The sequence below is a fragment of the Cicer arietinum genome, chromosome 3 (genome assembly GCF_000331145.2).
Source record: "Cicer arietinum cultivar CDC Frontier isolate Library 1 chromosome 3, Cicar.CDCFrontier_v2.0, whole genome shotgun sequence".
NCBI lineage: Eukaryota > Viridiplantae > Streptophyta > Magnoliopsida > Fabales > Fabaceae > Cicer > Cicer arietinum.
Genome location: NC_021162.2, coordinates 18,538,337 through 18,563,326, shown reverse-complemented (window position 1 = coordinate 18,563,326; position 24,990 = coordinate 18,538,337). Strand labels below are relative to the sequence as shown.

Genomic DNA, 24,990 nt, shown 5'->3' with positions numbered 1-24,990 from the left:
TTTTTTGGGGACTTTGTCTTCACCATCTCACCGTCCCTACACAAGTACGACGAAGAAAAATGAATTTGATATCTATCCAATTCAGCGGTCCACCATTTTGTCACCTCACAACTAAAAGGGTTTCGATAGAAGGCTTCCAAAGCCACCTTAAAAACGGCCAAACAATGATGATGCTATGTGAGGAGCTATACCTAAGTACCCTTGATCTAGTGGTGTCTTTCAACAACGTAATAAACAAGAATGAATTAAAAGATTGACTTATGTTTAAGCTTTCATTATATTATGTCCATAATCAGTTAAAATAGGAATTTCACTCTATAACTCTAATCCTGAAGTTTAAGTGATTAGGCTAGTGAGAGGTGTCCATTCACAATACGACTATATTAGATTCATGAGAACCATTCATTAATCTCTTTCACAAATCAATGAACTAATATTAGCTCTAACATTGTGAAACACATAATTAATATATCACAGTAAATATCATGAAAGTGTACAAGCATTCACAATGAACACATTTAAACATAACTACTTCATAATCAAATTCATTATAAATCCAACACAAATGATTTAACTCATGGTGTGCAAGAGATAAACCATACACAAGAAACAGATATTTAAATCCATTACAAATTAAAGAAGTAAAATAGAAATAACCTAACTTAAACCACCAAATAGAACTAATGATTTGTCAACCACTAGTGCTTTAGTCGAAGATAGAACACATTGCTATGGTTGGAGGTTTGAACCACAATCAAACATAGGGTATAAAGTTTCTTAACATATATTTATATTATCCCCCTTTACACAATAAGTCAACCCTAAAATGACAATGAAAGAGAAATGACCCAAAGAATAAGGAATATTTGTTGTCCTTGCAATCTACACATGTCATCCAGACTATGGACCGTGTGTTTTGTCCAATTTTCTTGTGGGTTTTTTCATCATCTTAGCTCCAGCTCAACAATGTAAGGGTCTACAATTCTACTAAAGTTTGACCATCATGCAATAGTGCCAAAACACCTTAGAGAAATAAACCTGTTGCATAGTACACTACAAAAATATGTGAAATCTAACAAATAAATGTACAAAGTTGTGTTTGACTCTAATTAACACTAAAACTTAATATTCTTAAATAAGCAAATCAAGCTAGCATATATTATCTAATTGTCAAATAATAGCTCAATGAAAAATGATTGATAACTCTTATTTCTAAGATTCATCAATCGTGGATCAGTTAGAGCTAGCATAACATGTTCACCCACCGCCGTATCAGAGCTTTCCTCATTCAGAGGAAAACCAGATGGGTAAGTGTGGCTCTCACCCAGTCTCACAAGGGAATAAGGGTTATGACCATCGTCAGAAGGACCTTCACTCGATCTCCAATTAAAAATAAAACTTTTTCACACATCACACGAGAATTGAAAAAGAAGGACTCAAGGTAAGTCAAAGAGAAACATTGTACCTGATTCGTGAAGAAAAAAAATAGCACCAACGTTCAAATGTAGCAAAAAGGGTGGAAATCACAAAAACATCCTCAACCTTCAACTACTAAATTTCACTAACTTGATTTGAGGAGGAGAAGTTGAGAACTAAGAGGAGAATAAGATAAAGCATGAATAAATCAAAGAAGATGATGAAGAGGTTCCCCACATATTTATAGAATTATGGCCCCCAAGATCAAAGGGATTGGATCACATGCAAGAAATCCAACAATCGAAACTCCACCAAAGGAAACATGTAATCACCCCACGTCTCCAAAGGCACTCATTATGCCATAATGCGCTTCAAAACCCGAAAGATAAAGAATGCTTCAATCCTCCACTTCAACCATTTGACGCAAATGCTTTGGGGAAATGGTTTTTCAGAGTGGACTACGGTCTACAATACTGATTTATAAAATATATGATTAATTGAACTATATTGATAAATTATATAGTACTGCATTGCAACAAATTAAATTATTTAAATGATTTATAAATTTAACAATATATTTAAATTATTTAAATTTAATTCAAAAATCAGTTTAACAATTTCAAAATCTTTTTAACCTCAATTAATATTTTTTTCTTACAAAATCTTTAAAAAAATTTCTCGAAAAAAAGTATACAAATTATCGGAACTTTTTTTTTTGAAAAAATAAAAAAAAAATATAATAATTTGTCTTGAAAATTTTCAAAAAAAAGAAATTGAAACTCTTGAAAATTTTTTATCGAAAAATTTTACATCTATTTACTAGTTTAAAAAAAATTTTAAAAAAAAAAATATTCTATATATATATATATATATATATATATATATATATATATATATATATATAACACTAAATTCACGACTCGCACAAAGCACTTAAAATCTCAGTTACGATTCTACTAAAGATATTTAATAATTCTATTAAACAATAATATTTGTTAGGATTGTTTCTATCAATTTTTAAAATAATCAAATACACCACATGCTATTAATGTAGCTAAGTTAACTATACAATCTTTTTGTTAGTTACACATGCTGGTGCAAATCATCAAATAAAGATGACCTCAAGGACATTCTTGCAGTTACATCCTCCAATGACTAAGCGAAATTAAGGAAATGCAACGGAAATGAAAGAAGGAAGTGGATAGTCTCTTAAGTCGGGTGGCAAACAAAAGGTATAATATCTTCTTCTGATGTAATAAGATCAAAATGTACTAGCTAGTGTAAACAATCATCTACAACCATTCACTAATTTATTGCATGTTTTTAAAAATTGGAATTTTATACTTAGAGCAATGCATATATGTGTACGTACGTGTGTGTGTTACGTGTACAATCATGGAGGTGCAACACAAACACAAAAATGGTTGAGAAATGTATTAAAAAATAATAAAATATATTACAACACATAATTTATTAATTTTGTGTTCCTTGCTTCTCAATTTAATAAGAGAAGAATTATTAAAAGAGTCACATTAGACTTGTTTTGTTATTAATATTATTTATTGTTCCCCATGTAGTATACAATTTAGACTAAACAATATTTATAGCCTGTAATTATTATTGTCAAATCAAATAAATTATTTATCTATAAATAACTTCATGCAAAATTAATTACCGCAACATGAAACTGAGCTCATAACCAACAAACTATTGAGTTGATTTTTTTTCCAATCAAATAATGACTTATGTTAAGCTCTCTCCTATGGTTGTGTTCTTTCTTGCCACATTTGGTATGTATTTCAATCATTTTTTTATTACTATCATCGTACATCTCCAATTATAATTTTGAACTAATGAGAAATTATTATAAACGGAAAATAGTCTATTAAATTATTAAGCACCATTACCCTAAATCACACTTATATAAAGGTAATATCATATTTAATTTGTAATAATTTTTTTTTTCTAATTTTACTCTGTATTTAAATTATATTTACAATTTTATCCTTATTTACCTAATCAACAGAATTGAATTCTTATTTAAAGTTCAAATTCAAATATTATATAATTCTAATTTAAATTTTAAATCAAGTTTATCTTAACAAATCAAATTTAAACTAACCCTAATTTAATTTTGAATTATAAATATGAAAATAAAATATTAATTTTAATACTAATGTACTAAGCGATTAAATTTAATATTCTAATTCTGTAACTAAAATTGGTGACTAAATTTTTTTTTTGTAATATTGGTATGTGTATATTGTTGGAACTTTAATTCGTTTAACCATTTGCAGCAATGTTGTTGATGACAAAGGGAAAAACACAATTTTGTACTGGTAGTAATTGTACAGTAGTAGGTGATTCACAATGTGGTGATGGTTGTTATTGTGCTCCATCATTGTTTCCACTTGGTGTCTGTGCCCCCGTATTCAATTTTGATGTTTTCCTGAATATGACCATATGATATGTCAATCTCATGATGAATCTATACTTTAAATAAATAGTTTGTTTCCAACTAATGAGTTGGATTTCATTAAATGATGCATGTAAATGGGGGTGCAACTTAAATATATGTTGTTACTTAGCAAATATTGTTATGAATCACTATTAATTGTTATATAATATTCTTCCTATATAACAATGCTATGCAATAAAAATTGGTATAGTTACAAGCATAAGTAGCTTCAATATAAATTATATATAGCTAATTAACATGATTTGAGTTTTTTACTTTTTTTTAATGTTATTGATGTTATTTAAAATTTAAATTAAGTACTTTGAGTTTTTGACTCTTTTTTATGTTATTTTCATGTTTGTTTTGTCATTTGCAATTTAAATAAAGCATGACTCTTTTTTGATATTTGGTGTTTCTTTTTATTAACGGTTCAATTTTTAACATAAGAGTCTCTAAAATGTTAAGAAGACATGCTAATTAATAATTCTCATCTGTTTCAAATAGCTTTTATAAGGAAGAAGGGATTCTATCTCTTTCCATCTTAGGATGACCAAAACAAAGAAAAAACATCAAAAATGACAAAGAGAAATACATTATCTAAATATGACATTATCTAAAAATAATATAAACATTAATTAAACACCATACAAAAAGAAGAAGCCAAAATTAATCATCGAAGTCATAGGGCATAATTTTAATCATTAAATAGAAGAAACAACTAGAGACTAAATCAATATACAAAAGGACATGTGTTTAACCATTCAACAAAGGCAGAAGCTAAAAACAATATATAAATGAAATATGGTCAATTCAATGCTTATGGACAATTAACAATAATATTTCCAACCGATTAACAAATAATATGTTGCCAATCAAAAGATGTATATTTGTCCTATTTGATTTTCCGAATTCATATAAATGATCTATTTATGCTTTGATTTGGAATTAGAATATGAATAAATGATCTATTTATGCTTTGATTTGAAATTAGAAGTTACATTTTATGATTTATTAATTATCTTTACTAAAAGAGACGGTAACATTTTCATAATATTTATTTGTATGATGTATTTATTTCACTTTAAGAAGTGCAATTTTAACCTTAACAAAGTGAGCGAATTTAAAAAAAAAATTAAAATATAATTGAAACATAACTATCATATTAAGTCGTGGTTACAATTTTGTTTCCAAACTCGAATTAAAATCTAGAAGCATTTTGGGTCAACTTAAAAAAGTTTACCAAGGTAAACGATTGTAACGAAAAGGTTTACGTGGTAAAATTTTATCTCCAAACTCAATCAAAGTCTAGAGGCATGTCTAGTTAGTTTCTTGTGGACTTTGCCTTCACCATCTTACCGTCCCTACACAAGTACGACGAAGAAAAATGAGTTCGGCATCTAACCACTTCAGCGATCCACCACTTTGTCACCTCACGACTAAAAGGGCTTCGATTGAAGGCTTCCAAAGCCATCTTAAAAATAATCAAACATTGGTGACGCTACGTGAGGAGCTATACATAAGTGCGCTTGGTCTAGTGGTATCTTTCAACAACCAATTAAACAAGAATGAATTAAAAGATTCGCTTATGTTTAAGCTTTCATTATATTTTATCCATAATGAGTTAAAATAGGAATTTCACTCTATAGCTCTAATCCTTAAGTTTAAGTGATTAGGCTAGTGAGAGGTGTCCATTCACAATACGACTATATTAGATTCATGAGAACCATTCATTTATCTCTTTCACAAATCAATGAACTAATATTAGCTATAACACTGTCAAACCCATAATTAATATATCACAATAAATATCATGAAAGTGTACAAGCATTCACAATCAACACATTTAAGCATAACTACTTCATAATCAAATTCATTATAAATCAAACATAAATGGTTTAACTCGTGGGGAGCAGGAGATAAACCATACACAAGAAACAGACATTTTAAGTTAGAAATAAAACTTTTTCACCCGTCACACAAGACTTGAAAAAGAAGGACTTAAGGTAAGTCAAGCAGAAACATTGTACCTGATTCGTGGAGAAAAAAAATAGAACCAACGCTCGAATGTAGCAAAAATGGTGGAAATCACAAGAACATCCTCAACCTTCAACTACTAAATTTCACTAACTTGATTTGAAGAAGAGAAGAGATATTTATAGCCTGAATGATCTTATTTTCACCATCTTTTATATACCTGAATGATCTTGTATAAACTAGAATGGTCTTGTTTTTGTATAGTTGTATATGATTACCTATATTCAAATAATATACTCAAAAGTACAAGTGAAATAGCAACTCAATTAGAATCATGATTAGAAATTAATTAACTTGTTTGATTATCTTCAAAGCATTAATTTGGAATTTTTCCTCAACATAAACTGCTAACAAAAGCAACCGTATAGATTGTTGAAGAGAACAATAGAGCTCATGCTCACAAATAAGAGATATAACAATTTGGGGATCATCAGTATGTTCGACTCTTAATCTTTTAGTTCCATCAGCTCTCAATAAGTGAGCTCATCACCTCCCAATCAATCCTTATGAGCTTTGTCAGTTAGCTCATTAGCCAGTCTTCTCATCCTGCATAGACCCAAGTTTTCAAATATCTTCAGAAAAGTATGTTTCTTCAATGGTTTAGTCATGATGTTTGTAACTAGATCTTCAGTGCCAGAATGCTCTCAAGTACTTAAGTGTTTCTTTTTAAAGGCTTTGCATTTGTTACAGCATTGCCATTTATGTAAACTAAAATAATATACATATCAACAACATAGCTTTTATAGGAAAAAGTGATGAATTTCTCAATTCAAATGGCTTCTAACTAATTTAGTTTCAACCGCAAGCTAAACATTGAAGGAGTAATAGACACAAGAAAGGAAACTCATGCAGCTTGAAAATGGAATTAACTTCAAGATTCTGTTAAATTAAACCACACAATTGGAGCATCCAATGAAACATCAAACTACTTTTGATCATTATCATTCAAAGGACAATTATTCAATATATTAGTTAAGTTATACAAGTTAAGTACAATAGTTAGTTAGTCAATTAAACTAGTTAGTTATACTATCTAGTTGTTACTCATTGGCTATATAAATTTTATATATCATTTGATGTATTTGAACAATTCTCCCATTATTCAATATACTTTTTTTTTTTACTTTTTTCTCATTTTATGATTTTTAGCATCATCTTTGTTTCTATTGAATTCTATTATTCTATGGTTTTGTAACAAAATTAGGATACAAAGAAAATTTATTTGCAGATGTTAATCATTACATTAATTAATATTTTAAGGATAAATAATGCATCAATAGTTACAAAATTACAGAGTGAAACTCAAATCTGGTTCCTACACAAGACCACTAACTGGTGATGGTTCATTGTTTCCCCTGCTCTTTCTTCTAGGCTTTGCCTCTCCAAGCATCATTATAACATCTTTCATGGTTGGTCTGTCCTTAGGAAGCTTAGCACTACAAACTAAAATCAACCCTTCTATAGCATGTTTGCAGATTCCTACACTTGGATCTAATCTTCCTTCTACAATGTCTACACTCTCCAATAAAACTACTCCATAACTATAAACATCAATCTCTTGCCAATTCATAAACAATTCAAATGTTATCAATATAATAAATTCAAGAAAGAACAAATATCTCTTAACAAATTCCTTATATAAGAAATGTATTTTAACAAATTCATTTAAAGTTATGATCTTTGAGATTTTAACTAGATTCAAGTAGTATACTATTTGAATGAATGTATCGATGAATAACCAGAGGATAACAATCATGGTGAAGATAAGCAAGTCCTTGAGCTATGTTATATCTTGAAACCCAATCTACAAAATGTCTAACTGCTTGCTTACTATGCAAGGCATCTCCAATATTTCAATTCTGTAGAATTTCATACGCTATCATCACATCAATGACATTGTGAAGAAATCCAAATAGTCTAACAATGTTTTTGTGATAATGTTAAGATCACAAACTTCAAAGTAACGCTATGTAATGATAAGAAGAACTTCCAACACTATTAGGGATGCAAAGAAAAGGAAGAAAGACACACTAGAGGGTTTTAGCCACATAAATATGTTAATTTAATAAAGGGAATGTTTCCCTGTTACAACGCGAAAGAAACTTGAAAATAAGACAGTTCTACCACGTATCCTTTACAATTAAAAAGGATTGAGAGTTGAAATTAATAAATACTAGCAAATAAGACATCCATGAATAGTTTTGTCAGGGATACGAAAACCAGACGGAGTTGTTATCTTTCTTAGTGATGGCCTTGATATTACAATTGAGGCAACATCATCAGCATTAGCATGCACTTTATTACAACTCTTCAAATTGATCTCTCTCAGTTTGGTGCAATTTTCTACCACATGCTTCACTCCCTTCTCTGTGACCTCACGGCAATTTTCCACTAATAGTTGCAACAACCCACTACAACACTTCGAGATGTCATAAAGTGTTTCATCATTAACACTTGCATGTGACAAGTTCAACACCTGGAGTTGGGGAACTTCAAAGTTCATACCAACAAGTCGGTTCACTCCTGAACAGTAGGCTAATTTCAATTGCCTAATCTTCGAAAATCTCCTTAAAACTTGACCAATACCTTGTTCAGATATGCCATCGCAGTGGCTCAAATCAAGCAGCTGCAAATTGGGGAAAAAGGAAGCAAGCATTGTAATGCTTTCATCTCTTAACCATGGATTGAGAGCCAAATGGAGAGACTTTAATCGATGGCTTACAACACAGTCTATCATCAAATAATTACAATTCTTTCCAATACATGTCTCTTGCATTGTGATCTCAATAAGTGAAGGACAGTTCCTAACGAGTGCAAGCAAGGATAATTCTGTGAGCTTCCAAAATTGAGTGAAGTCAACCGATACCAAATCACCAAGAAACAAAGACAACTGGAGAACACGTTCATCATTCAAAAAGTAATCTTTCCATCCCTCAATATGTCGAAGAGCCAAATGTTGGATATGTTGACACTTAGATATCAAACGATAGATTCCATCATAACTATAGCCTGGGCAATATTGGAGGACAAGTCTCGTCAAAGGAAGACCTTCCATCGCAATAGACGACAGCATTTGATCCGAGATTCGAACAAACGAAAGTTCAAGACAAGTCAAGCTCTTCAAAGTCACCAACGAATCAATGAAATGTGAAGTAACAAAAGTTGCAAATTGTTTACCCATTCGAGCAATATTTGTAAAGGACAGAGACTTCAATGTTGGTCTCTGGAGGAGAGCAGAAACAATACCAGCATCAGTTATGTTAGAACAGTTAAACATTGTTGCTTCCTCGAGAAACTTACAGTTTTTGAACAAGTGGAAAATAATTTTGTCGTCGATGTAGTGATGATGAGAGATATTAAGTTTGCGGAGTTTTGAAAAGGCCGATGAAAGAGGTTGTAGTTTATCTGTATCGTAGAAGCAATTGGGGCCGCAAAGTATGGGATCACTGAAATCGAGTTGTTCGAGTAAAGGAAAACAATGTGCTATAAAGAAGAGATCAAGACAATCGATAAAACCAATGTTGGAACAAATAAGAGAGGTTAAAGTTGTAATATTTTTGGAGAAAGCTCGTAAACCCTTAACGGGAATTTTGGATTGGTTGGAGAGATTGAGTGATGTGAGTGTCTTGAATGGGAAGTTAGAGATTTGGCAGAGAAGAGAACACGGAGAGAAGGACGGGTTGGATAACAGATAGTGAGAGAGGATTTGAGAGGGTTGGTCATAGAGAGGAAATTCTTGGAGACGAGGGAGAGAGATTCTAAACAGCGATTGTCGTTTTTGAGAAAATTGAAGATAGTCTCCCAAATTTCATCAGGTAGATAAAAATCAGTAGTAGCAACACCAGTTCTTATTCTTTTTCTGTTTGCTGCTAGACTTCTTAACAACGCCATTGTTTTTCTGTTCTTCATGGATGCCGCGATTAACTCATTGGTTTGGTTTAAGTTGAATGACAATATATAGGGGGAAGAATATATGATTTTTTTTTTAATTAAAGATATATTTTTAAAAAAGAAATAGTGTTATCTATTTTCAGCTTACATAAAAATTACTTTTATTATAATTAATTTAACGATTATTTTTTAAATTTTTTAACTCTAGTTTTTTTTTTATTATGATCAAAATAATTTTTAATCTATTTGTATTCAATTCTATAAAAATTACTTTTAAGAAAATATATTTATTTGAAAAATATTTTTTAAATATATAATTTTTTTAAATATACCTATTACTTTCTTATACATTTCTACCTCTCTCCCTTTCTCTTCGGCTCTATATTATCTTCGTCAATCTCTACTATCTCATGTCTCTCTATCTCTCTTTATCTCAAACAAATCAATAAATTTATATTTTCATATCTTTCTAAAAAATAAACATATACATAAATCATCACAAAAAATATGCAAGTAATAGATTTTGGAGGCTCTATTCAAATCTTAAAAATTGGATCATAATAAAAAAAAAATGCAATTTTAATAATTAGAAAAGTAAATTTTAATTTACATAGGCGTACATATATATAAATATATATATATATATATATATTAGACTCAAATATATATTTTGACAACACAACAACCACAATAACAGTCACAAAATACATCGATTATAGAAACAGCTTACAACTAAAGACATCACAATATTTAACATAAATATTTTTTTCTTATAAAATTTAAATATTTTTATACGTTCAATCATATTTATAGGTAAAACTTTCTAAAAAATTATAGGTTAGATCACAACATATAACGCATTTAAAGAGAAAAACGACTATTAAAGAAGTTGAGTGTGGAGAAAAAACTAAGGACAATTGCGGATTTTTGTAATAGACTAGGGGCAATTATATAATTTTTTTTTCTCATTAGTTGGTTAAATTATCTGTTTTTTTTTATTTTTATTTTGTCTCATTTCTCTCTCTCATTTATAGTACAAGATAAATATAAAAAACTATTATTTTTATCTTTTTATTTTTTGTAAAAAAATATTTTTTTTAACAAAATAATTTTTTAAATATCTAAAACAAACACCACTTAAATAATAAAAAATGATTTTTAATTTGAAAATATATATCTTTTTATATAAAAATTTGAAATAAACGCATCTAATATATAGAATTAGGAAGGATATATATAATATCTTCAAAAGTTCACACTAATTATCTTTCCGACTAAGATACGATGTTCTTTTTACTAAAGATATATCTTAAAAAAGTAAGGTGTTATCTATTATCTGGACAAAATAAAAAGTTAAATAGATTTTTATTTTATATATAATTTTATTATTTGTTTTTTAATATTTTGTCAGCTTTTAATTTTTTTTAAATATTATTATTATTATTATTATTATTATTATTATTATTATTATTATTAATTATTTAAATTTGAATGGATAGATGTGAACTTAAGATCCTGTTTTGTGTTTGGAATTAAATTTATCCAATTTCAAATTGGTTAAAGAAATAAATGTACACGATTCCTCCTGTAAATATGTTGTTTTTGTCGAATATTGTGGAAGTGCAGTGATATTTTTCCTATTTGGATTTGATCCGGAGATAAATTTTATTGCCATATAATAATAATGCTTATTATATTTATCAGGAAATAAAGATTTATATACGATTTCAGTGATTTAATTTTATTAATATTTATTCTGGAATTCTAATCTTAAAATTATTTGATTTTGAATTTAAAGAATTATTTAGTATTGATGGGAATAATTTTAGCATGAATATTGTTTTTCCCATTTTAAGATTCAATGTTTATTTAATTTAAAATTGAGTGAATGGTTTATAAAATTACAATTATGTTTAAAATTGTTGTTATCAGGTATTCTACAATAATATACTTTCAATTATTTTTTTATAATATATTTCATGTTAATTTTGTTTGGTTGTGAGTTTGTACTCACATTGAGTGATGCCAATTAGTCTTAAGACTATCAAGTGACATCATAAAGATATTTTATCTAAAATATACGAACATGGTGTTGTAAATTTAAGATTTTTTTATTTAATGTAAATTAATTAATTTTTTAGTAATTTTAGTAGAGTTGATTGAAAAAATAAACTGCATAAAACAACTTTTGCTACGTAGATTTGACTGAACCATATGCGAATTGTCATCTGAAGGAAGATCCTACTTAGTCGAATAGTTAAAATAAATGTAATTTATTAAATTGTCTAATAACTTTTTCGTTGAATTAATGGAAACAACACATTGTATAAAACAACCTCCGCTACGAATATTTTATTCAACAATAATTACAAATGATGTTTATTGAATTATTCATGTGAGCTATTATGGTTGACAAAAAGACAGACACAATTTGACCTAATAATTTTATAGATGAATATGTGGTAATTATTATGTTTTTTTTTTGTGGGTAATGAGAGTGTGAAAAAACAATTATTATTTTAAATGACTTATTATTTGATCATTATGTTTAGAGTAGCAGTTAATTCATGCGGTCAAAATATTGCAGATTAATGGTGCTTTTAGTATCACTACAAAAAAAAAAAATCTATTGTGACACTCAATTCCCTATTTTTTCGATTCCATCTTCAATGGATTCCTTCAATTTCAGATTCAAACTGAGCGATTTCTTCATTTGTGATACACAAACTCAATGATTTTTCCGTTACACAAACTCTCTCATTAGCAAATTCTCGTTTCTCCTTTGCGCAAAACAATCAATTCACATAACGCTCTCTTCTATCTCGCAAGAACCTATCTTCTTTGTCGTAAGAACCCATTCTTCTCTCTCGCTCAACCTCATTTCTAAACGAAAAAGAGGAAAAAATAGTGTTGGTGAGTGAACATCAATTAGGGTTTTTCTCATGGCTTGCGAGACTTTTCCCCTATTCTCGCAACTTAACCTCTGCATCGATTAGGGTTTCTGCATCTTGTGAGACTTGCAACACTTCTACTTCTTTGTGACTTGGTGATTTTGGTATGAATTTTCATCTTCGCCTTGTTATCTCTCAAAAGAGAATAAAAGTAACTCATTTCCCTATTTTGCATGATTGCATCTTAATAAATTTCTATACTGATTGTATTATTTAACTATATTGAAGCTTAATCGATGCTTTTATGCACTAGTTTAGTTATTGTTTTTGCATTACTTTAAAAGTAACTCTTAATCATCTTGAAATCATTGAATTGATGCTTTCTGGTTTACTCTAAAAATTCAATTCGATTCTAAGTGACATAAAATTATGACTTAATTAGGAAGTATGACTGACTAAAATTATGAAACTTGGTTGCAATCTTGTGCGTATTATTTTCTTAATTGGGTTTTCAAATTTTATGGTATTTATTAAAAATTTGGTCGATCATCTCTGCATTATTTTGATATGTCCATTGATATATATTTGTTTTCTGTTTTCTGCTCTTCTGATTCTAAATCCAGCTCTACCTTTTCTGATTTTAAATCCTTTGGTTATGATTCTAATTAGCATCAAGTGAATAAAATAGATTTCAAAGCATTGTGAAAATAATAAACACTTTCTAATTGTTAGTTGGTTTATATTGTTTGCTAGAACACCTAGAATGTCTTAATCTAATTTATGTTATTATTTTTAGGCTGCAAAGTCTCTAATTCTTTTTTCATTGTACTCATCATACCCTTAATGTTAGTTCTTTATATGAAGCACTTGAGATGAACCTATTATGCTATTTTCCTTTCTTAATTTATGAGATTTCATGGATTATAAAATATGAGAAATTCAAATCTCTAATCTTAGAGACACTTTGAAAAACTTGAAGCATCAAGAATGAAGAAGGGTTAGTGTTAACGTAAATAAGAGTTAGTGTTCAGTCTTTGATTCTATATTTAGATCTAGTTGTTGAAGGATTGATTTGAGGTTGTGAATTTTTTGTTGCTGTTGAGAATGAAAATGAAGTCAGGGTCACTTTTCTTGCCTATCCATTGCAATATAGCATGATTTAGTTTTACCTTTTTGCATGTTAAACCCACAAAATATTATTTTGCAGTTGGAATTTTAAAATGCTTTTAACTATTTCGACTTCTAGTTTCTATTTCATATTAGCTTTTTTCCAATGACAATTTATTTGACAAAGCTATTATGAATTTCTATTCCTATGTCATATATTTATAGCCATTATGCCTTTATTATGTGTGTGTAACTTGGTGAGTGACACTCAAACGGTGTGTTACTTGCACAAGAGCTTTGACATAACCCAAATTTCTGACGTGTATATGTAATACCTCAATTTTATGTAAATAATTAAAAATTATTAAATAATAATAACATTATTAGCAAAAATTAGTATTTTACGATTAAACTTAAATATATAACAAATTTTAAATAAAATAAAAAATTGAATTGCAACAACTCAATAGTTTTGTTTTTCATTTTTATTATTTGGCCTGACAACACATTACAGATTGTCAGCCAACCCATCAATCCTCAATAAGTCCTTTCAAAATCCACCACCTTCTAAATCCAACACACCTTCTTCTTCCCTCACTTACGCTTCCTTCTTCACACACATCAACACAACCTCTTGCCAAAAACCAACTTTTATTTTCTTTATATTATCAACATCCTTTGTAAACATACTAGAAATTAATAGAAGTTATTTAACATTTGTGCAAGAGGTCAGAAAAATTTATTCCCCTAATTGTACATTGCTTGATATTTGTTACAAAAACAATGTAAAATCCAGCTAAAATTAATGCGAAACAATAAAGCACGAGTTTATCTAATAAACGAAAACATTCACTGGTTTACCTAAGAAAGAATAAACTAAGAACACAAACAAACCTCTCGGCCCCTTCTTTTTTCTCTTCTCATGTTTCCCTTACTCTGCACTTTCTCTTTTGCGTTTTTTTTCTTTGGCAGTGGCGGTGATGTTTAAGCGTGTTTGTCTTTCCTTTTGTTAAATTAGGTTTAGTTTTTATTATTATTATTATTATTATTATTATTATTATTATTATTATTATTATTATTATTATTATTATTATTATTATTATTATATTTGATATATATTTATTACTTTTCGGTTTGATTTATTTTTATATATTTATTACTTCTCTGTTGATTTTTTTTTATGATTACCTATAAAATTTACTTTTTGGATTTTAAGGTCATTGGTCTATTATAAACTTTATATCTTTAGCATTCATTTTTTTTTTATTATTTTCAAATAAGTCTTATTTTATATATTAAATTCAATTAATTTTATAATAAATATTAAATCTGCTAAATATATAGAGAAATTTTTCTATTAAAAACTAATTGGATGTATTGTCTTTTAATCTATTAGTTGTCAGGATACAAGTTGTACAATTTGATGGTTCTAAAACTCATTTTTATAAATAAGATAATTTAAAATCATTTTTTTATTTTTTAAATTTGATTATTTAGATGTGACAGTTTATTTGAGTTGGTAAGACACAAGTTGTACTACTTAGTGGTCTTGAAACTCTATTTTAAAAATAATAAAATATCTTAAAAAGGTTAAATTAGATGTGACATATTTTTAGTCCTTGAGTTTTGAGACACGAGTTGTACAACTCGATTGTCTTAAAACTCATATTTTAAAACAATTATTCAAATCAAACAAGTATTTTTTTTTTTTTTTATGTTCGTCAAAATTAATTTTTTTTAAATAACAAAATACAATTTATTTAAAAGCAATCAACACATCCACATTTTCTACCAAAAACTACGTAGGTTTGATTTCTCCATCGCACTAGGAGATACGTAGGAGCAAGATCATACTCTTGTCAAGCACAATAATAAAAACATTTTTCTTTTCTTTCACTCTTTTTTTAACATATTTTAGTTGATATAATTTTGCACAATTAATTATAGGTAACCGTATTTTAACGGATGTCGTAGGGGGCTAATACCTTTCCTACGTATAATCGACTCCCGAACTCCAAATCTGGTATCAAAGACCATTTTTTATTTTTTATTATTTTTTGAGGGGTTCCAATATTTTCTCTATTTTAAAATAAATTTTGGTGGCGACTCCGTTGATTCGAGGAAAGTTTGAAACTTTAGGCTGCGAGAGTTGGCAACTCCGCTGGGGAAATTTTGAGAGTTAAGCCTAAAAATTAATTGTGCATAATTTTTTAACTTTTTTTTTCTATATTTGTTTGTTTTTCATTTTCATTTTCTTTATGTGTTTTTTATTTCTTAATAAGTATTAGTTGACCTTATAATATTCTTTTATGCTAGTAGATTTTTTTTTAATTTTATTTATTTATTTATTTATTTTTTTTGTATATGTTTTGTTAGTATTATGGAGTTATTGAATTATGCTTATTCAACACCTACACTTTTACTGAGACACACACTTATGAGTGGAATCTTATTCCCGGGTTTGAAAAAAACTTAAGCTTAGTTTCGATATTGCGTAGTGGTAGCCTTCTGGATGTACATCCTGTTTGGTTAGCATGAAGATCTCACCTAGAGTTTGATCATGTTGAGGTTTTTGTCACTCCAAATAGTTTACCTATTGGTGTTGACAATATTCCAAAATAGGATTATTGGCTCTAGGAACCATGTTTAGAACTATAGAGCCATCCTTGTGAGAGTTTAACTACATAAGCCAATAGACCCTTTCATCATAAGAATATCCATATAAGCAAAAAACACCTCATACATTCATTCTACATAATTGCATTCATATCTCATAACATGACATTGTTTCTTTTGGAAAATGAATTGGCATTTTGCATCAATTTTCAGGATTGTGGGGGAATCATAAAAACCTTAGTCACGTGTTAAATTAAAGTGGACAATGGGATCTGAAAAAAGAAAAACTTTACTTTTACAGTTCAAGCAACCTGATAATATCAATGAAGGATTTGCTATTTTGATTTTTGATCTCCATATTTTCTTCACTAATAATTGGTTCTTGTTAAAAAAAATATTACATAAGGCTTATGATTCCCCAACATCCAACTATCATAATTAACTAATTGATTTCATCTTCATACATATTTTAATGCATACTCATAAAAAAAATTATTTATATTTTTTTAAAAAAAAAAAAAATAGAAAAAATCAATAAAGTTGTTTTCTCGACACCCTTATTGGAATCGTGCAAACTCGAAAATCATGGAAGAATTTGAGCAAAATTAAGAAGTGATGCGAGTGGATGTCAACCAATTGAAGGACAAGGTTAATCAAATCTTAGAAGCTATACAAGCTTTGTCAAGGAAGGGGGATACATATGAGAATCCTCCAACTGCAAATGAAGAACACCAAACCACTTCTTCTCACCCACCAGGCTTTACCCCGACTACCCAACAACTTCGTACAACAACCATGCAATTTCCGATGTACAGTCTCCCACCTGGTTATACTCCACCTTTAGTCATCAACCCCATGGACAACAACCCAAACCACTCAACTATCAACCCCCAAAACCTAAATCAATCACAAATCCCATCTCCTCTGGGCTACGTGCCACCCCAAAATGCTCTACCATCTGAAAATATTCCATATATTGCACCCCAAGTACCCCATTTCGATGCTAATGGAAATTGGCATCAACCTCACATTGAGGATGATACTCAATCAAAGGAAAAATTACATATCTTAGAGGAGCGAATAAAAGCAATTGAGGGCATAATGTTTATGGTCTTGAAACTTCCGATATGTGTTTGGTTCTCGATGTGACTATCCCTCCAAAATTCAAGGTTCCTGACTTTGAAAAATACAAAGGCGCTACATGTCCTAAAAATTATCTGACTATGTATTGTAGAAAAATGGCTTTTTATGGCTTCTCATGCTCATAACGACAAGCTGCTCATTCACTTTTTCCAAGACAGTTTGAGTGGGGCATCGTTAAGCTGGTATATGCATCTCTAGCAAAATCGAATTCGTTCATTGAAACAATACAGGTACAACATTGACATATCCCCTAATAGGATGCAATTGCAAAATTCATTGAAAAGGGACAATGAATCTTTTAAAGAATACGCACAACGGTGGAGGGAAATGGCATCACAGGTAGAACCTCCTTTATATGAAAGAGAAATGGTTGGTGTGTTTATGGATACTCTTCAGTCGCCTTTTTATGATAAGATGATTGGAAGTATGTCATCAAATTTTTTTGATCTGGTCATGATAGGAGAAAAGATAGAAAGTGGGATGAGGAGTGGAAAGATCGTATGTGCAACAACTGGCGTGAAAAGACCCCAGATGACATTCACAAAAAAGAAAGAAGGGGATGCTAACGCTATAATGGTAAACCTTAGAGTCTCCTATCTTCCACCCATCAATTCTTATCGACCCCCAAACTTCCAGCCTCCGATACCATAAAATCCTTACATTCCATATCCATATGTGGCCACAACCACACAAGCTTCATACCCTCAATATCACCTTTCAAGACCACCTTTTTATCAACCACCACCTACCGGATTTTCCCAACAAAATCAATGGAACCAAAATCCAATTCCAAATCACTACAGACCACCTGTTAATCGAGAAAAAAGGATAACCCGTTTTGACCCAATTCCCGTCACGTACAACCAATTATTGCCTCATTTACTTCAAAATTCAATGGTAGTCCCAAGACCGATGAAACCTCTTGAACCACCATTTCCAAAATGGTACAATCCAAATGCCAAATGCGAATAGCATGCAAGAGTCGTGGGGTATTCTATCGAAGATTGTCAAGCCATAAAATCTAAAGTGGAGGAATTGATTAATGCAAAATGGCTTACCTTCAAAGAGGATGGTCCCAACATAGGGAGTAATCCTTTGTCGGGACATGGGGATGCCTCTATCAATGTCATTTCAGATGGGATAGACCAATATGCAACAGATGGTCAGGTGTTCACCATGAGGTCGTGTGTGGTAAATAATATATCTTTCCCAAAACCATTGGTAAGTCTTTACAAAAAAGAGAATCTTAAGCCAACTCATAGCAGGCCAAATACAATAATTGTCCAAACACTAACTCCTTTTCCTTACGAAAATACCAAGGCGGTACCGTGGAAATATGAAATCACATCCCACTTGGCCAATCATTAACCAAGTGATGGCTGTGAACCTAAAGGAATTGATGTCACTAACATCTCAGGGATTGGTAGAATGACTCGGAGTGGTCGAGTATACACTCCTGAGCAACTTAGGAAAAAGGAGGTTCATGGAGAAAAAGGGAAAAAGATATGTATCATGCCATAAAAGGACAAGAGACCAGTAAAAAGACGGTGTCTAAAGAAGAAGCTAATGAATTTTTGAAGTTTGTCAAGCAAAGTGAATATAAGGTGGTGGATCAACTAAATCAAACCCCTTCCAAGATATCAGTTATCTCCTTGTTGTTGAATTCTGAAGCACATAGAAGGGCACTGATGAAAGTTTTAAATGAAGCCCATGTTACTCACGATATCACTGTCGATTAGTTTGATGGAGTTATCAGTAACATCACTGCTAGTAGTTGCCTAAGTTTTAGCGATAATGAATTACTAGCTAAAGGAACAGAGCATAATAAAGCACTGCACATCTTTATGAGGTGTCACGGTCATATTCTTGCACGAGTGCTAGTAGATAATGGTTCATCGTTAAATGTCATGCCTAAATCAACATTATCAAAACTATTTATTGAGGGAGCCTGTTTGAAGTCGAGTTCTTTGGTGGTGAAAGCGTTTGATGGATCTAGAAGACAAGTTGTTGGTGAGATTGGCATGTCGATTCAAATCGGACCCCATATCTTTGGGATAACCTTCCAAGTGATGGATATTAAACCGGCGTATAGTTGTATTTTGGGGAGACCGTGGATTCATGCTGTTGGAGCAGTGACATCCACCCTCCATCAAAAGCTAAAGTTTATAGTGAACAATAAGCTGGTAATAATATTTGGGGAAGAAGATATGATAGTAAGTCATTTATCTTCTACAGGCTACATTGAAGACACGGAAGAAGCCATAGAGACTTCCTTTCAAGCATTAGAAATTGCGATTGTTGTCTTCATGGGTGAAAGATATCATTTAAAAGAACCAAAACAATCTACCACATCATTCAAGTCTACCAAATCCATGTTAGAAGGAGGAGTTTTTGTTAATTTGGGGAAGTTGATAGAATTACCAGAAAAGAACAATAGGTACGGGTTGGGATATGTACCCACTCAAGTTGATAAAGAAAAGGCTGCGAAGGAAAGAAGAGAAAGCAGGATGATTCGTTGGGAAAACTGGATACTGAATTCAAAGAAGATTCCTATTTGTGACATTCGCCAAAATTTTCAAAGCGCTGGAATAATATATGCTGATCAGGTGGCTGTTGCGGAAGAGGATCATGGTGATGATGATACCCTCAAGCTAGTGTACCCTTGTCCTCCAAACACCAATCTCAACAATTGGAAGATCATCGAGTTTCCCGTGTTTGTTAATTCGTGTTCAAAGTAATTATGTATTTTTAACTCCTTTTGCTCTGTCCAAGGCTATAAGGATAACTAATTAGGGCATATGTATTTCAATTCCGTACTTATTATCAATAAATGCATTTTTGAATTCTCCAACTGGTTTTGTTTTTCTTTTCTTTTTTTGGCAATCCTTATTCATATTTTCTTTTTTTCTTCTTCTTCTTCTTAATTTAAACAATGCAGAATCAAAAATGAATATGTTGAAAATAGCAACACTATAACTCTTTCTTGTAATTTTGAACGTCTAATTAATCGCGCTGATGAGGATTGTGAAGATGATTGTGAGCCTCCCCCAGAACTAGAAAGCTTAATTGAACAGGAAGCTAAGATAATCCAACCCTATCAAGAATCTGTTGAGGTGATCAATTTAGGGACTGAGCATGATAAAAAAGAAGTTAAAATTGGTATGTCTATGAAAGAAAATGAACGAGAAAAGTTGGTTAAACTTTTATTTGATTATGTGGATATCTTTGCGTGGTCATATCAGGATATGCTTGGGCGAGATACTAACATAGTTGAACACAAGCTACCACTCAAGCCCGAATACACTCCAATTAAACAGAAGTTGAGAAGGATGAGACCTGATATGTCACTTAAAATTAGAGAAGAGGTCAAGAAGCAATTTGATGATGGTTTCTTAGCAGTAGCAAAATATCCTCAATGGGTGGCTAATATTGTACCAGTTCCAAAGAAGGATGGAATGGTTCGAATGTGCGTTGATTATCGGGATTTGAATAAAGCTAGTCCTAAAGACGATTTTCCTCTACCTCATATTGATGTCCTAGTGGATAGCACTGCTCAATACTCTCTTTTCTCCTTCATGGATAGTTTCTTAGGGTACAATCAAATCAAGATGGCTCCCGAAGATATCGAGAAAACTACATTCATCACACAATGGGGGACTTTCTGCTATAAAGTGATGCCATTTGGATTGAAGAATGCGGGGGCAACCTATCAAAGAGCAATGGTAACTTCGTTTCACGACATGATGCATAAGGAAATAGAGGTTTACATGGACGATATGATTGGAAAATCTCGGACCAAAGAAGACCATTTTGTTAACCTTCAAAAGTTATTTGAGCGACTAAGAAAGTTCAGACTCCGTTTAAACCCTGCTAAATGCACCTTTGGTGTAAGATCAGGCAAGTTACTTGGGTTTATCGTTAGTCAAAAAGGGATAGAGGTAGACCCAGATAAAGTAAGAGCAATACAAGAAATGCCGGCTCCACGCACGGAAAAAGAAGTTTGTGGCTTTCTGGGTAGATTGAATTACATTGCGAGGTTTATATCGCATCTCACAGCTACATGCGAACCAATTTTCAAATTGTTGCACAAAGAACAAAAGGTTGAATGGAATGAGAATTGTCAAAAAGCTTTCGAATAGATTAGGCAAAAAACTCGTCAGATTTCCAATGGGGGGAAAGAGGGGGGCGAGAAGGTCGTGAGGTAGCATCGCCGGTAACGGTAATGGCTGGGGTATTACACTTATTATGTGCTTAACAGTACTTGACAAGTCAATGTGTTGTGTACTGGGGCATCATGATGAATCTGGTAGGAAAGAACATGCTATTTATTATTTGAGCTAAAAGTTCACCAGTTGCGAAACAAGGTATTCACTGCTTGAACGAACATGTTATGCATTGGCATGGGCTGCTCGTCGGTTGAGGCAATACATGATATGTCACACAACTTGGTTGGTGTCCAAAATGGACCCAATTATGTATATCTTTGAGAAACCTGCTCATACTGGAAGAGTCGCCCGTTGGCAGATGTTATTATCAAAATACGATTTGGTATATGTTACACAAAAATCTATCAAAGGAAGCGCACTAGCAGAGTATTTGGCCCAAAAACGGTAGAAGATTATCAATCAATGCAGTGTGAATTCCCCGATGAAGGCATAATGACTTTATTTGAAGAGACTGAATCATCTGATAAAGAAAAATGGAGGTTGGTGTTTGATGGGGCCTCTAATGCGTTAGGGCATGGAATTGGAGCCATTTTGATTTCTCTAGAGAACCAGTTCACTCCATTTACGACTAGGTTGTGTTTTGATTGTACAAACAATATTGCGGAATATGAGGTATGTGTTATTGGCATCGAAGCAACTATCAAATCAAATGTAAAATTTCTTGAGGTATATGGAGACTCATTGTTGGTCATCCATCAAGCGAAAGGAGAGTGGGAAACCCGAGATTCCAAATTGATTCCGTATCACACCCATATCAAAGAATTGACATAACACTTCAAGAAGGTCACTTTTCACCACATCCCTCGAGAAGAAAACCAATTAGCTGACGCCTTGGCCACTTTGTCGTCAATGTTCAAAGTAAGCATTAATCAGGACATGTCGGTCATAAAAATTCAACAAAGAGATAAACCTGCATATTGCTTATCAATAGAAGAAGAGTCTGATGGCAAACCGTAGTTTTATGACATCAAATCATATGTTAAGAATAAGGAATATTCATTGGGTATTTCAGAAAACGACAAAAGGGTTTTAAGGAGATTGTCAATGAATTTCTTCTTAAATGGCGATATGCTTTATAAGAGAAATCATGATATGGTTCTCCTCAAATGTGTGGATAAAGCAAAAGCGGAGAAAATTATCCAAGAGGTTCACGAAGGTTCTTTCGGAACTCATGCAAATGGGCACACAATGGCAAGAAAAATCTTAAGGGCTGGCTACTATTGGTTGACCATGGAATCCGATTGCTTTAGTCACGTAAAGAAATGTCATAAATGTCAAATCTATGCTGATAAAATACATGTACCACCCACATCTTTGAATGTTTTAACATCACCATGGCCATTTTCAATGTGGGGAATGGATGTTATTGGACTCATCGAGCCTAAGGCTTCAAATGGACACTGGTTTATCCTAGTAGCTAATGATTATTTCACAAAATGGGTCGAAGCCGCTTCTTATGTCAATGTGACGAGAAGTGTGGTTGTCAGATTCATCAAAAGAGAATTGATTTGTCGATATGGATTGCCAAATAAGATAATCACTGATAACGCGACTAATTTGAATAACAAAATGATGAAAGAGTTGTGTGATAGTTTGAAAATTCAACACCATAATTCTTCTCCATATCGTTCAAAAATGAATGGGGCTGTAGAAGTAGCAAATAAGAATATCAAGAAGATCATACAAAAGATGGTGGAGACATATAAGGATTGACATGAAATGCTTCCCTTTGCATTACATGGCTATAGAACCTCTGTTCGTACCTCAATAGGGACAACTCTTTTCTCATTGGTGTATGGAATGGAAGAGGTACTTCCCATCGAAGTTGAAATTCCCTCGACCAAAGTCCTGATGGAAACAAAACTAGAAGAGGCAGAGTGAGTTCAATCACGATATGACCAATTGAATCTCATAGAAGAAAAAAAAAATGATAGCTTTGTGTCATGGTCAGCTATATCAGAAAAGACTCAAAAAAGCCTACGAGAAAAAAGTCTGTCTACGAGAGTTTCGAGAAGGAGAATTAGTTTTAAAGAAAATATTGCCCATAAAAAAGGATTCTCGGGGAAAGTGGACTCTGAACTACGAAGGACTATATGTTGTGAAAAAAGCTTTTTCTGGGGGAGCTCTAATACTCACAAAAATGGATGTAGATGATCTTCCACTTCCAGTAAACTCAGACGCAATCAAGAAATATTATGCTTAAAAAAATAAATAAAAGTTAGGCTCGCTAGGTTGAAAACCTGAAAAGGCGACCTAGGCAAAGATTAGAGCATCTCGATGGATTAAACTTTTGGAAGAGCAGTCCATGCAAAAGTTAGGGATAACAAAAGAATCAAGTGTTTTAAGTTGGGGCAATTATTATTCTTAGAAGTTCTAAATTACAAGAATGACTAGCGTTTGTTATCTCTCCAACTAAAGCTAAACACACTCACCACATTGTAACCCCTGTCTCATTTGTTTTATTTTCAATGTAATGAATATACATTTTCCAATATCATTGTTCGATGTTGTGCCTTACACTCTTTTTAAACAAATTTAGTCTCATTGTTGTTTGTTCTAACGTTTTTAAAAATGTTATTTTATGATAATAAATATGAGAATTTGAAATATATGAAAATTTTAAAAAAAATATCTTAAATATTTTGACGCTTGAAAATATATACACGAGAACGCGAGATATTGGGTGTATAAGAAAAATGAAGGGTAAGCATTTTAAACAATGCAAACTTGATTGGCCTCAAAAGACGAAAAAAGGTGATTACACAAGATATATTAGAATCATCATGCAAAGAACGATTGTTATTTTTATTGAATCTTGTGGATGTATAAAGTCGTATAAGGATCGGGGGAACTAAAAAAATAATAAAATAAAAATATTAACAAGAATTTATTTCCATTGCATGCATGTTCTATGCATCTTCACTAATATTTTACATATACTCAACAACTCCTTATATCATGCATAATGAATTAATCATGTATATCTTATGTGTATATCTTATTTATATTCAACAACTTTTGTATCACATTATTCATTGTACGTTTGCATTGCAATTACCATGTTTCGATCTACGCATCGGTAATCAATTTGAAGAGATCGCATTGTTTATGTCATCATTTTATTTATGTCGATCTACGCATCGGTAATCAATCCGAAGACAATGACATTGTTTATGTCATCATTTTATTTATGTCGATCTACGCATCG

At 31.4% G+C, this 24,990-nt stretch overlaps 2 long non-coding RNA genes and 1 pseudogene across 2 annotated transcripts; 1 reads left to right on the top strand and 2 right to left on the bottom strand.

Annotated features, from left to right (window-relative positions):
- Nucleotides 1-517: 517 nt before the first annotated feature.
- LOC113785709 (uncharacterized) lies at nucleotides 518-2,805 on the bottom strand. Its single transcript, XR_003471825.2, has 3 exons — nucleotides 2,537-2,805; nucleotides 1,466-1,889; nucleotides 518-1,038 (listed from the first exon to the last, which is right to left on the bottom strand). It is a non-coding gene; the product is annotated as an uncharacterized lncRNA (long non-coding RNA).
- A 291-nt stretch (nucleotides 2,806-3,096) lies between these two features.
- LOC113785708 (uncharacterized) lies at nucleotides 3,097-4,131 on the top strand. The gene is made up of 2 exons (XR_003471823.2): nucleotides 3,097-3,206; nucleotides 3,714-4,131. It is a non-coding gene; the product is annotated as an uncharacterized lncRNA (long non-coding RNA).
- A 3,762-nt stretch (nucleotides 4,132-7,893) lies between these two features.
- LOC101488590 (F-box/LRR-repeat protein 14-like) lies at nucleotides 7,894-9,803 on the bottom strand (annotated as a pseudogene).
- Between the last annotated feature and the right edge of the window lie 15,187 nt (nucleotides 9,804-24,990).